The following is a 13,256-nucleotide window of genomic DNA, read 5'->3' as shown; positions in this document are numbered from 1 at the left end:
AAAAAGAAAGTGACAAACACATAAGCCGTGAGCCTGCTTTGCCTCAAGCCTTTCCCAGCTGACCCAGAGCCGGTCGCGGCGCACCATCAAGGCAGAAATACGCCCGCCGGGAGCCGTTCAGCACCACGGAGAGCTCCCCACACAACCCGGACCCCAGAGTTAATAACAGGAGGTTATGGTGTTTCATTGACGCTTGTATCTCAACCAGTAGCCTACTTTTGTTGCGTTTGCTGATCCTCTATGGTACACAAATACAGTATAGCTTAGTATAATCACATATTGGAACAACGGGACGTCGGACTAACGGGATGTCGGACCAACGGGCTGTCGGACCAATGACATGGACCTGAGTTGATGTTCTGGTCTAACGTTACCACACAACTTTATCTAAAGGAGACACTTTTCTTTGTTGAGATGTGGTTTAAAGTGTAAAAAATACACCTGGTCGCCCAGCCTCTCAGGATACCTTGTGTCAGAGTTGCATGTACCCCATGCACACCGTTTGACCATTTTTAAACTTCAAATCTCAGAAAAACTTCATAAAACTGAACAAAACTGACTTTCTGTAATGCATTTCAATGGACGTCCAGGCAGAGAATGTCCCAGTGTATGGGAATGGCTATACGCACTGTGATTGGCTCATCACGTTTGAGAGTGGGACTTAGCCATAGGTCAATTCCCCATCTATTCTCTCGTCAAAGGTCACAAGACTCCTTCGACAAAAACAGTAATTAAAGCTCACTGAACACCAGCAGAGAGACGTGAAACCTTCAACCACAGACTGTATAGACTTCCCCCCACTGTACAGAAGTGAAGATAAAATATCCAGGATACGGAGAGCTCAACTTAATGCGCGTGACAGTAGCCTGTGTGTGTTTAATCACCAGTGCGGGTCAGGTTGCAGGACTCTTATTCACAGGTACTTGCAGGTGCAGCTTTAACTAACAGGTTGGTTCTAGTACTGAGCCTTACAGGTAGGCAGGTGCGGGTTTTCAAAAATGGACCTGCACAGGCTGGCCATAAACAGTATGTACTTACATTAAGTTATGGCACTCTGAAGAATGGTCAAAATCCACTCTCGGCATCTGAAGTCCACATGTTTATGGGCAACCTGATAATAAGAGACAGCCAGCAGTCACTTATACACAGCACCGTTACCTGCTTATACTCAAGTCAAGTAGATGGATACTAATACTAAGCTGGCAGAGCTCTCAATTCTGCCTGATGGTTGTGATGCGCTGTAGTGCTGTAGCTGCTGGTCTCTCCTTTGCCCCGGTTTCTCCCAGCAGACCACCCCTGAATGGACTGCAAACTGTCGTGCTGTGTCATCTTGCCTCACTGCCGTCCTCTTGTGCTGCTTCTCTTGAGCTTCTTCTGCTCTGTTTTCAGTGCTGCTTCTTGAGCGGTCCACTTAGGCTATTCTCTCCATGATCCAGCACACCTTTGCCTATTTATTTCCATATTTCTATTACTTAAGGTAAGGCCCTCCTCTCCACCACCTCATTGGTTGTAGTTAGAAACAGTCTTGTCTGGTTGGGTGACCACCTTGTCAATCTGTAAGAGATTTTTCCACCAGTTGCAGGTATTTGGCACTAATTGAGTGGGACAACAGCAGGAAGTAAAACTAAAAACAGTAAAAGCAAGCACAATAAAAACATACAAGACAAAACACACATATGAATGCACAGCAAAGATAAAACACAATAAACTAATGTTGACCTTGCCTGTCTTTTGTGGTAATGTACAGCATCATTTCTGCAGGTTGGGAAAGAAGTTAGCTTGCAAAGCATTCTCTGTGGTAATAATATCCAACACAAGAGGCAGCCCGTTGCTCCCCAATGACACGAGCCAGGCTGGCTTTACATAACAGCTGATCAAACATGATTCTGCAACCAGGGCCGCAACAGTCTACAGCAACACAATTAGATAGGGTCATGAAATCTTGAAAGAATGTGTGAGAAGGCTTTAGATATCAAGATGTCAGGGTTAATAGTTTCATGCTATAGCCCCCAGATCCAGATCCAGATCCAGCACTGCAGCAGTACAGACCTCTCGACGTCAGATCTTGAGTCTCTCAAGTCTGTTGTATCTCAGAGTCAGTTTTGAGCATGTCTTAAAGGGCTACACATTTACAAATTTTATCCTATTCAGTAGAAGTATCAACAGCAGGAAAGTCAGCGTAGGGAAGAAGAGAGCTTTTGAGGTAGATGGGTCAATCAAAATTGATCTTTTACCCAGGACAGTGTTCTTGTCCCATGTGAAACCAAAAATAATTGGTGTTTAACAAAGTTACATAATAAATTTGTTTTGACCCAAAACATGATCTTTGTTTCTAAACCTAACCAAGTAGTTTTGTAGCCTTAACCTAATTGCGAATGAACTGATTAGATTTTGGTGGTCACAGGTCAAGGTCAGCGAGACCCTACAGCTGACTAATTCTCGTGAATGCACTTTTTTCCAGAAGACTTTGAGGGCATTTCTCCAGATTTGGCACAAACATCCACTTTGAATCATTGATTGTATAAGAATTATGGTGGTCAAACATCGGGGAGCAAGGTCACTGTGACCTTGTCTAGTATCACATTCTAATTAATGTAGTATCTTAAGAACACCATAGGGGAATTTCTTCAAATTTATCACAAACATCTACTGGGACTCAAGGCTGAACTGATTAGATTGCGGTGGTCAAATTTCAATGTCCACTGTGATCTTGTGTCCGTCCCATTTTGTAAATGCACTGTCTCAAGAAGGCCTTGAAGAAATTTCCTCAAATTTGGCACAATGCTCCACTTGGACTCAGGAATGGACTGCTTAGAATGTGGTGGTCAGAGGTCAAGGTCACTGTGACCTTGTCCACCACATTCTCATAAATGTGATGTCTTAAGAACACCTTGGGGGAATTTCTTCTAATTTGGCACGAACATTCATTTGGAGTCAGTAACTAATTAGATTTTGGTGGTCAAAGGTCAAGGTCACTTTGACCTTGCATCTGTCTCATTCTTGTGAATGCAATATTTCAAGAACACCTTCAGGGAATTTCTTCAAATTTGACACAAACGTCCACTTGGACTGGAGAATACAGCGATAAAAATATGGTGGTCAAACATCAAACTTCAAGGTCAGTGTGACCTCACAAAACATGTTTTTGGCGATAGCTCAAGAATTCTTACACTACTAATGACAAAACTTCACTCAAATGTCTAAAATGATATAATCATGAAGTGATGACAGGAAGTGAGTTATATCCAAAACCTCAGGGCAGCGTCACTGTGACATCATAATATTGTTCTGGACATGACTCAACATTATATCTCAGGAACAGAAGTGGAGACATTTGGTTTGATAATGAATTGGTGACACTAATCATGTGCTGATTGTATAGATCTTCTCTGCTGCAGGGGACAAGATGTGTGTGAAGCATCCATGTTTTCAAAGACATGGATGTAAACTGTAAGAGAAACTTGACTGGTGGGTGGACGCCTACAGCCACAGGGCAGTTATTCCAGTCTTCACTGCTTCTTGGTCAAACAACTCTCTAATGGCTTTGGACGGATACGCAAAAACGCAGCAAATCAAACCTGTTCCTTCAGGGTCAATGACCAACAAAAGTTTCTAAGTCCGTGTGTAAACATGATTGATTCAACTTGAGGTTGTATTATTGTATTATCATGGTATTACATTTGGTCTTAAAGGTTAGGTGCACTTTGTTGAAGTCCATCTTAATACAGTGATAATATATAAACACTCTTGTGCAATGTGTACATTTATAATGAATTTATTTGTAATGAATTTCATGATATAAAGACTGGGTTTTGCTCGCCATCTCTTACACTGTAGAGGCTAGGGATCACTTCATGGCTGGTATTGAGGAATGGTTATAGCAGCCAGTAACTCTCTCAACTTACATACAACATAAGAAAAACAAGAAATAAATCCAAGCCTATTCTTTAAATTCTCAGGTTTTCAGTACACTGTGGAGTTTTTCATTGAATGATCTGAAGCACTAACAGGTCATGACTCCAACATCTTCTACTTTCACCAGGAACAAGGTGCCAATTCTTTATCTGCATCTTTCATCTTCTTTCCTAGCCGGGCTGGAGCAGCACCAAGCCTACGGCAGGCTGAGGGAAAACAGCTCGAGTATTTAGTTTGGCCCAAGCCTATGCACATCCAAATGTGTTATGTGCTGCTGTGCCCTTAGACCAGCACACTGAACTTTTCAACCTTCCCCCAAGTCTATAACAAATTATTGTAAGCTGTCCTACCTTGGCTTTTTTATTGTGTAATGAGTACAGAGCTGAGATTTGAAGTGAAGGAATTGGTGAGTGATAAAGTACATGTTTGGATTTGCACACAGAGACATGATTTCTCTTCACACGGTCAAGTCAGTATAGGTTCTCAAGTTAACATGGAGGTTTACTGATATGAAAGTATAATGACAACAAAATACTTGAGCGAGCAGAGAACAAATTTGAATGCTGCTCAGTTTACAAATCACCCTTTGACACGCAGGTGCAGCTTGTAAGAGCAGAATTAGATAATTAAGGTGACAGCACAAAATCATGAGCATATTAGATATTGTGAGCAACAAGAGGCCTATATACTTGAGGCCTATAATTAATATTACTATATTTGAGCAAGTAATGGAGATTCTCACACTCAGAGTAATCGAAAGACTTTCTCTTGGCGAACTGAATTCACTGAACACAAACTCAAGCTAAGAACAGAAGGTCACCTGTTCAATTCGACCTGGAAGTCAAGGGCCATCCTGTTAGATATATATATATACGTATATATACATATATATATATATATATATATATATATATATATATACATACATTTTTTTTATAATGCGCTTTTCCTTGTAGGTCGATGTCTTGGGGAATTTTAGTGCCTTTTCTAAGAGTGTGACCTATCCATTTCCACCTTCTTATTTTGAATGTCTTTCATTCGCTATGTCTTCCTGGTTGGTAATCCTCCACAGTTCCTAATTTGTGATTTAACTGATTTAACTTTGCCAATTCAATGAGCCTAAAATGGGGTCACCGGTTTTACTGTGATCTGATCCAAAAAACTAAAGATTCCAACAAAAATAAAAAAAATAAAAAGATTTTTTAGGGCTTTTTGCCTTTAATTGATAGGACAGCTGTTTTATCATTAAAGGAGGAGAGAGAAGGAGGATGACGTGCAGCAAAGGGCTGTAGGTTGGAAATGAACCTGCAACCACTGAGGCAAGGACAGGGCCTTTGTATGTGGGGCACATGCTCTACTGGGTGAGCTAATGGGCCCCCCAAACTTAATGTTGTTGTGCTAGAGATTGCAGTAGCTGTTTCAAGGGATTTGAGGACATGTTTTTCACAGAGAAAGGAGTCATAGTACCACTAGGTGGAACAACAATGTTCTTGTCATGTTTGCATGCATAATGATTATGAAAATAAATCCAGAGGTGTGACTGATTGTTGGTTTTCATGTCAGTAGTGAGTTGACAACAAAGTAGGGATGTAACGAGTCTTTGTTTTGGGGATAACTGTAATATTAGAAAATTAGGAAAGCATGAAAGGACCCCTTTAAAAAGGTGCATACGCTAACTGATGATGTTATTGTATCTTTTAATAGTTCCGTCACATTCTGTAGGTACATATCTGGTGGGTTTAGTGACTTTACAGCCAACTTAACATACTCTCTGTTCTCACTTGCAATTTTGAACATTGATATAATGATTAAGGATCATCACACACTGCTGTAATCTAATTGGCTGAAACCAGTATTTCACCGCCATGTCACTGGTATCAGTGCATAAAATTATCACCATATGTGCATCTTTGTCTGTGGGATTTAAACTCCCCACTTTACCCCAGAACTTACACCAAATTACAAAGGACATGACCTCAGTGTCCTCAATGGTAGCTACAGCTGTGAGTGTGTGGTCATTAAAGTGAAGTAAAAGTGCAGACTTTATATTTTCAGCCCCACTGCTGGGCTGAAATACTCACTTTGTTGTTTTTTCCATGACTTAAGCCTGTATACTGATGCAACCCTCTAGAAAACCCTCAGGGCTCATCTCAGCATTAAGACAGCAGACTTCAGATGCAGGAAGTCAACTTATTCCAAGCCTAACTGATCCATATTGCATCCTCGCAAATGAAACATGAACTCTTTATAAAAGTGCTGCAGGGTATAGACGTTTATTAAGTGGGTCTCAGCTGTGGCTGATTGTCGACTGAATCGGTCATATGTCCTGTAGATTGCACCACTAATGATGGATCGCAGTGCACCGAGCGGAGATCCCCGTCTGCCTGTGCTCTGGTGAATGAAAGGTGAGCAGGAGCGAGTCTCTGAGAGGAGAGAGCCCATCAATCATCTGGAAGAGTTTAGTGTAAAGTAGCAGGAGAGTTACGCGGGGCCCAGGGAGCGCTTGTCTTCAGCCTACCGCTTGGCCAGAGGGATTTGTTTGCTTTAACCAGTCCAAACAGTCAGGAGAAGAAAGAGTGGGCCTGCTCCTCACAGTCCCACCGTGGGACTGTCCTTCCCTTTCCCTCCTCTTTCTGTCAAACATGCACACATGTTCCCTCACATATATTCTCCCTGTATCCTCACTAATATAAACACACTCTTTGGCTGTTGTTTATGCTATTGCTTCAGCTAACTGTACTCTTTCCTCTGAGTCACTCTGTGGATGTGGAATAAAGCATGTTGCATGTTTTCCTGTTACAAGGCCTTAAGCAGAATTAACCAGTTAAAGGGTTATGTTGTGGTTCAGGTTACACAGGGTCAAGTTTTAGGTTAAAGTCATCAAAGGGTTACAGCCTGTAAGGAGGTTCACTTTTAAAGTTGTGGATAAGGAAATAGTCTGTGAAGTACTTCAGCATGTAGGCTACTTAAGTTCACAGCTGTTACCAAAACTGTTGGGATTAAACTTTTAAAGCTGTGAAATTAGATTTGGTGCCACAGCTATGCTCTAATGATAATCCAAGAAAAGTCAGAGTGTGGCAGTGGCACAGATCCAGGACTGCCATACTACGAATCACTGTCCTGCATTGCCGTGTGGTCTCATAAGGTGGCATTTTGTTCCTTTGCTCACTCTGTTGAGGCCTTTAAATCCAATCTTAAAACTCACCTTTTCACCTTAACTTGCACTCTATTTGTAATGCTAATTTGCAAAGTTTAGCAAGTTAGTACACTAATACGATACGATACGATACGATACGATACGATACAATACGATATGATGCAATGTGATACGATATACTTTATTGTCCCCATAGGGAAATTCTTCTTGGACTCAGTAGCTGTTGCTGCCTTACAATAATAATCCAGAGGAAATCAAAAGCATACACCATAAAAAACATAAAAATACATACTTACATATAAACAGTATTGCACTAAGATGGTGAACATGGTAAACTTTACTCTTTAACCTAGTGATTCCCAACTGGTGGGTCACGGTCCAGAAGTGGGTTGTGGGTCCATTGTATTGGACCACAAGTGACTCGTGAATGTGGTGTTTGTAAAAAAAAACAAAAAAAAAACACTTTATTTTTAAGTACAGTGAATTTCCAGAATCGAGTTTTCATTCTGAAATGCCATTTCCTGCTGTAGAGTGAGTGAGTAACCAATAGCTACTTGACGGAGACATAAAACTAGCTCTACGACATGATCAAAGGCATGTATGACACTGCATGTATTAAACTGTGTGGACGTTGAACTAGCGACTAAGGAGAAATCTGGATCCACTGACTGGACCAGTTGAGAACCACTGCTATAAAAAAAAAATGGTCATGACTGAGGACCAGAGTTACACTGTCAGGAGAGGCAAATCAGGCAAATGGTGGAGGAGGGGCCCCCAATGGCCACTCATTTTTGCAATGATGACTATAAACCCCTTTAAACCTCCCACCAAGGCACACCACAAAAAAAACATTATACCCCCTTTCCACCACATTAGCTCTGGTTCTTAAACCAGTTTTGTTCAGGATTCTTGTAACCTGGGTGCTATAGTGAATCAGCCTGTGTTTTCACCAGTTTTGAGCAGAACCATTTCAATCAAGGGTATGGAATCAATGTTAACAATGCGTAACGGAAGAAAACAGTAAAACCAAAATCATGGATTACATTGATAAACTGCAAACTTTGTCATTACATGTTTGTTTTTACCCAAAAACAAGCATGGACCAACTACAGTATTAATGAGAGCCATGAAATGACAGTCTCTCACTTGACTTCTCAATGGTTGCCTTCTCCATCTCTCTCTCCAACCTGTAGAATATGACACGCCCTCTGATGTCATCACAGTTTGCACTGCAGGTCAAGGAAAATCTGCTATTTTTTGGTTCATGCTGTGAACCAACTTTTCAGGTTCTGAACCTATATATTTTTAGTCAAAACGCTCTTCTGTTCAAAATTAGGCACAGGAACTGGAACGGAACTTGTTTCATGTTGGTGATAAAGAAGGATAAGGGCCCATCTCAATACCCCCCCTTAGCCCTACCCCTTGGCCCTACCCCTACATTTGCACATTCCTGCGAGGGGTAGTGGTGTCCCAATTCCTTTTTGCGTGTAGGGGTAGGGGGCATAACGAGGGGTAGTGGGTATGAAACTAGCCCTTCGGAGTGAGGGATTTCAGATGCTGACTTGCCAGTGAGGGGTAGACGTCGCTATGGCTACCACCGAGCCAGAGACGGGGAAAAAAGTTCATACATAGCTAACGTTACCGTCGTCAGGTTGCTTGTTAGCTAGCTAGGTAGCTCGCACTATCTAGCCTCTGTCATCTGTGCTGTTCTGCAAAATTGTTGGATTTTTCACATTACGATAACACGCCAGCTATTATAACTACGCTGCCTCGTAATGTTAGCTGGTCAGCTAGCTAGCAGAAGTCCCCTGTCGTCTGTCGTTCATCAAACGAAGCATGATGAATGCGGCAAATGCGATCGGTAGGATGAATGAGACTCCATTGTAGATGCCGGTTGGAAATGTAGATGGCTTGCAGCTTCCTGTTTAAAATAGTTACATATGCATGAACGTAACCGACGCGGTGACGTAGTGAGTGGTGTCCCAATTCCTAGGGAAAGATTTCTACCCCTACCCCTCGTTGCTTCATTTTGAGGGACAAGGGCTAGTGGGCAAGGGCTAGGGGTAGGACCAAGGGCTAGGGGGTAGTGGACAAGGGGGGTATTGGGATTGGGCCTAAGTGTGGCCCGTTCTAGCTACTGTATTACAGTGGGATACTGTCAGTTGGGAAAGTCAGCTAGCTACCTGTGACCGTCATATGTTAGGTGTTTCCTTTTGTGGTCACAAATGAAAGAAAAAACAAGAAGAGGAGAAAAGGGGGTGCTGCAGGGCCTCAATGGGCTTCTTTGCCTGGGGCCCTCCAGAGTACAGGATCACCACTGCTCAGGACAGAGACAGGACTGCGCCCTGCAGCGTTCTCCCTGGTGCGTGACTTTTTGAGAGAGCAAGACAGACAAGGAAACTCAGGAGTAGCAGGACAAAAGCCAGGTACGGCAGCTGTATTTCTTTTAAATCCCTGCAACCCTTAAATCCAAATAAAGCTTAAAATCTGGAGTTTTTAGCTGTAGTCTGCGCTAATTCCCTTCATCTAAAAAAACGTGGAAATATAAATAAGACAGATAATTTCTTTGATTTTACAGATAAAGATGTCACTGGATGTCAGTTTAACATCAGAAAGACACTGGACTCTTATGTCTTATGTTAGACAGACGTTAAATTTTGGTTGGAATGAAAATCCCGATAATGATGAATTAAGTGTCTAATGGCGTTAGAATTTCATATTGTGTAGAGGTTAACATTATGACATTTTGCTGAATCTGGTTTTGCTCTCCATACTTCCCAGCTTAAAGTCGTTATTCTATGTGGCGCTGGCCTGAGAAGTTTGGAAGACACAACTCAACTCAACTTAAAACAAACAAAAAATAATAATTTGTCATCAGTATTCTTCATCAAATTGATGATGGTATTCCACATCTTAATGTAGAATTTTGGTCACCCAATGCTGCAACCTAAATGCAACCAGATATCAGCATCTAATGACATTGGTGGCCAGCAACACATTTTGCACCCGGTCTCCCTCCTGTCATTGAATACCGGTGCTTGGGCAGTAACTTCTGGCGTCAGACACCGACGAAAAACAGCTGTCTTTTCACATTGACATGACACACGGCCGGTCACCGTTATTCAGTAACAGCGCCCGGCTGTGTCATGGGAAAACGCGGCCAGACAACAAAGTAAGTTAAGGGTGCGAAAGTCCAAGTATGGTGTATGGGAGAGCACATGGATGGGTCCAACAATAAAGACTTTCACCTGCGAGGCTGGTGTTCGCATCCCATATGAATGTAAAGCCAAACCCTGTTCTTCTTTCTTAAACCTAACCACATGTGTGTGTTGGCTAAATGTAACTATGTGTGTTTGTTGTTGAAGGAAAATATGTCAATATGTGGTGTTGTACCGACTAAATACTTTTATTTTGAAAGAGACTGTATGCAAACTGTACATTTCCTGTAAAAGCAGTGTATTTTGAAAACAGACAGTTGACACAGCGTCCCAGAACATCAACAACCAACGTATCCAGGGTACCTTGCACGTCAAATCTCGACATGGAAAGTCCATGACCAAAGATCGATATGAGAAGAGGTCAGAGTGAGAGTGTGTTGTGGGAGGACATCACATCTGACATGTTGCTAGTGATCCCTCACTGTACAGGAAAACTGTGTGCCCACAACTGTAGGAGGGTCAAAGTTAAAGCAGGAAGTGGGTCTGCAAACTGTGATGAGTGTTTACACAGATTCTGTTTGAAAAACCATTTTACTGCTTAGCATTGTTTTCTCTTTCAAATAACTTTGACCAACCAAGGTTTGTCTTCAGTCAGTCTGATCAAGGGGTCTCTAGCTACTGTATCAAACCTAACAACCTGATTTCAGTTAAGGTGTTTGTTGTGCTGCTAGGAGTAAGTTAAGGACTGATGTTTCATTTTTTCAGTAACAGTCTGTCTAGTGCAGCTTGAAATGATCAAAACAACACTGTTACCATTCTTCAGTATAACAGCAGTGAGCAGTGTTGTGATGTTTCTGTGATGGAGCTCAGTCTTGGTGCCACCACAGTCTCTCACACAGAGCAGAAACACAGAGCAGAGAGAGATCATGGCCTTGGTATTCGACCCTGTTAGCTCGAGCAGCACCTAAGGGACTGGATCCACCTGCCTGATTGGACCAGGACCTTTAGAAGTTACCCATTGTTAATATCACTGCGAATTGTGTGGACGTCCGTGCCCCCCCTCTCCCTCCCCCGCCCGCTCTCCATGCTCTTAAAGAAAGTTGTCTGCAGAACATCACTGACTCTGCGGTTGTCACAGTCCGCTCAGACCCCCATACATCATGGAGGCTGTGTGAGAAATGAGTTCCTTTTCTTCCTCTGAAAGCTCCACAGCTCTGTAAACTGTGACTGTTGACATCCTCCTTGGTTCACGTTCACACACAGACACAGACACAGACACACACACACACACACACACACAACTGATACAGCAGCGCTTCTGCGGCAAACACAGTGACAAAGTAGTGTGTTGGAAATGGCTTTAAAGGACAAGAAATGGACCAAAGTTTCTGTCAAATTTACGTCAACTTTCTCAGTGTCATGATTCTAGTAAACATGTGGGACTGAGGAGTATTGTATCCTCAGTCAGCCAGTGAGAACAGTTCAACACTGCAAACCTGATGTTATGGCTCCCTCTACTGTAATGACAGGGAATGGAGCGACAAAGGACCATCATGAGTTGATGACCATGAAAACACTGCATGACATTAAACTGAGAATTCTCAAAACAGAAAGCGAAAAAGATTTCTATCACACCCCCATATATATCCACCAGTGGGGTGTCTCTACACTGTGGACACTTATCAAATTATATCTGTCTAAATGGGAAACATCAAAATACAGCCTGTTTTTCAGTTTCATGGGGCAAAATACTGACCTGCTGATGTAAAACCAGTTTGGAGCAGGATTTGAAACACTGCCAATGGACACAGGATAAACTGTGGGCAGCCCAGTCACCAGAAGAAAACGTGCTTTGTTGTTGCCAGGCAACCACCCCAACACCCCCCTACCATAACCTTCCTGTGTAACCAATCTACTGTTTATTTATTTATTTTATTTTTTTTCACAGTAATTAGTAACTAGTTCCTAAAATGAACAGTCAGAGGGTACTTGCTATAGCTCTGGTTGAGGGTGAGAGGCTGTCAGCAAATTGTTTGATTGATTGATCTGTGTGGGTACATGAGACCCTGAAAAAGTGAGTGGATCATGGGGAGTACCACCAGTTGGTCCAGAAACTTCACCTCCATGATGGCCATTTCCAGACATATTTTAGGATGACTCGGGGGCAGTTAGACAACCTGCCGTGTCTCCATATTGGGCCTAGCATAACAAAAATGGTCCTGCCGAACAGTTGAACTGAGCATCACCACTTTCTCCGTCATTGTTTACCAACTGTAAACTTGTTTTCATGACCACAACAGAAGGCTCGCCTCTCAAATCATTCAATTAGACAATGGTGGGGAAAAGTGGAGATGACGTGGCACACTTTTATGCTCTGAGTGGATGTTTTTATTAACCAAAGTAGTTCAGAGCACTCCGTCAAAAATACTAAGTGCCGAGAGCGCAGACATGTGAGGTACGTAGGTAAGAATAATTAACTCAACATATCCTCATACAGCAGTTTGCATGATATCCATCAAATAAGCAACCCACAAATGACATTATGTACTTAGCGTAAAGTTATGGAGGTTAGGTTTAGGCAAGTAATTACTGTGGTTGGAAACATGATGATGATGTACCTTAAAATGACTCAAAGTTTACCCAAAATCCAGTTCTAAATGCCAGTCTCATGGTCCTATGTTTTGTGACCCATCCATGACCAGATCCAAGACTGCTTCACACTTTATTCTTTACTGCCATTAGCACATTGGTCACATGATCACAGCCTTCCAAATTATGTGGCTTATGCACAAATTACTGGCTCATCATTAAAGGCGCCGTATGTAAGAATGTGGCCAAAATGGTTACTGCACTCAAATTCAAAATACTGCTGTGAGTCGTGTCCGCCCGCAGTTCGAGCAAGTCCGGCTTCTCTGCTACTAACGCTGCTGCCGGGATACAGCGGAGGAGGAGCCGGCTGCTAATGCTATGTACCGGGACACTGCTAACGCTGCTTGCCGTGCTGCTAACGTTTGTTTCTCAAAAAA

Source organism: Epinephelus moara, chromosome 14 (assembly GCF_006386435.1).
Source record: "Epinephelus moara isolate mb chromosome 14, YSFRI_EMoa_1.0, whole genome shotgun sequence".
NCBI lineage: Eukaryota > Metazoa > Chordata > Actinopteri > Perciformes > Serranidae > Epinephelus > Epinephelus moara.
The sequence above is the reverse complement of the archived record's forward strand: the minus strand, read 5'-3'. Positions refer to the sequence as shown.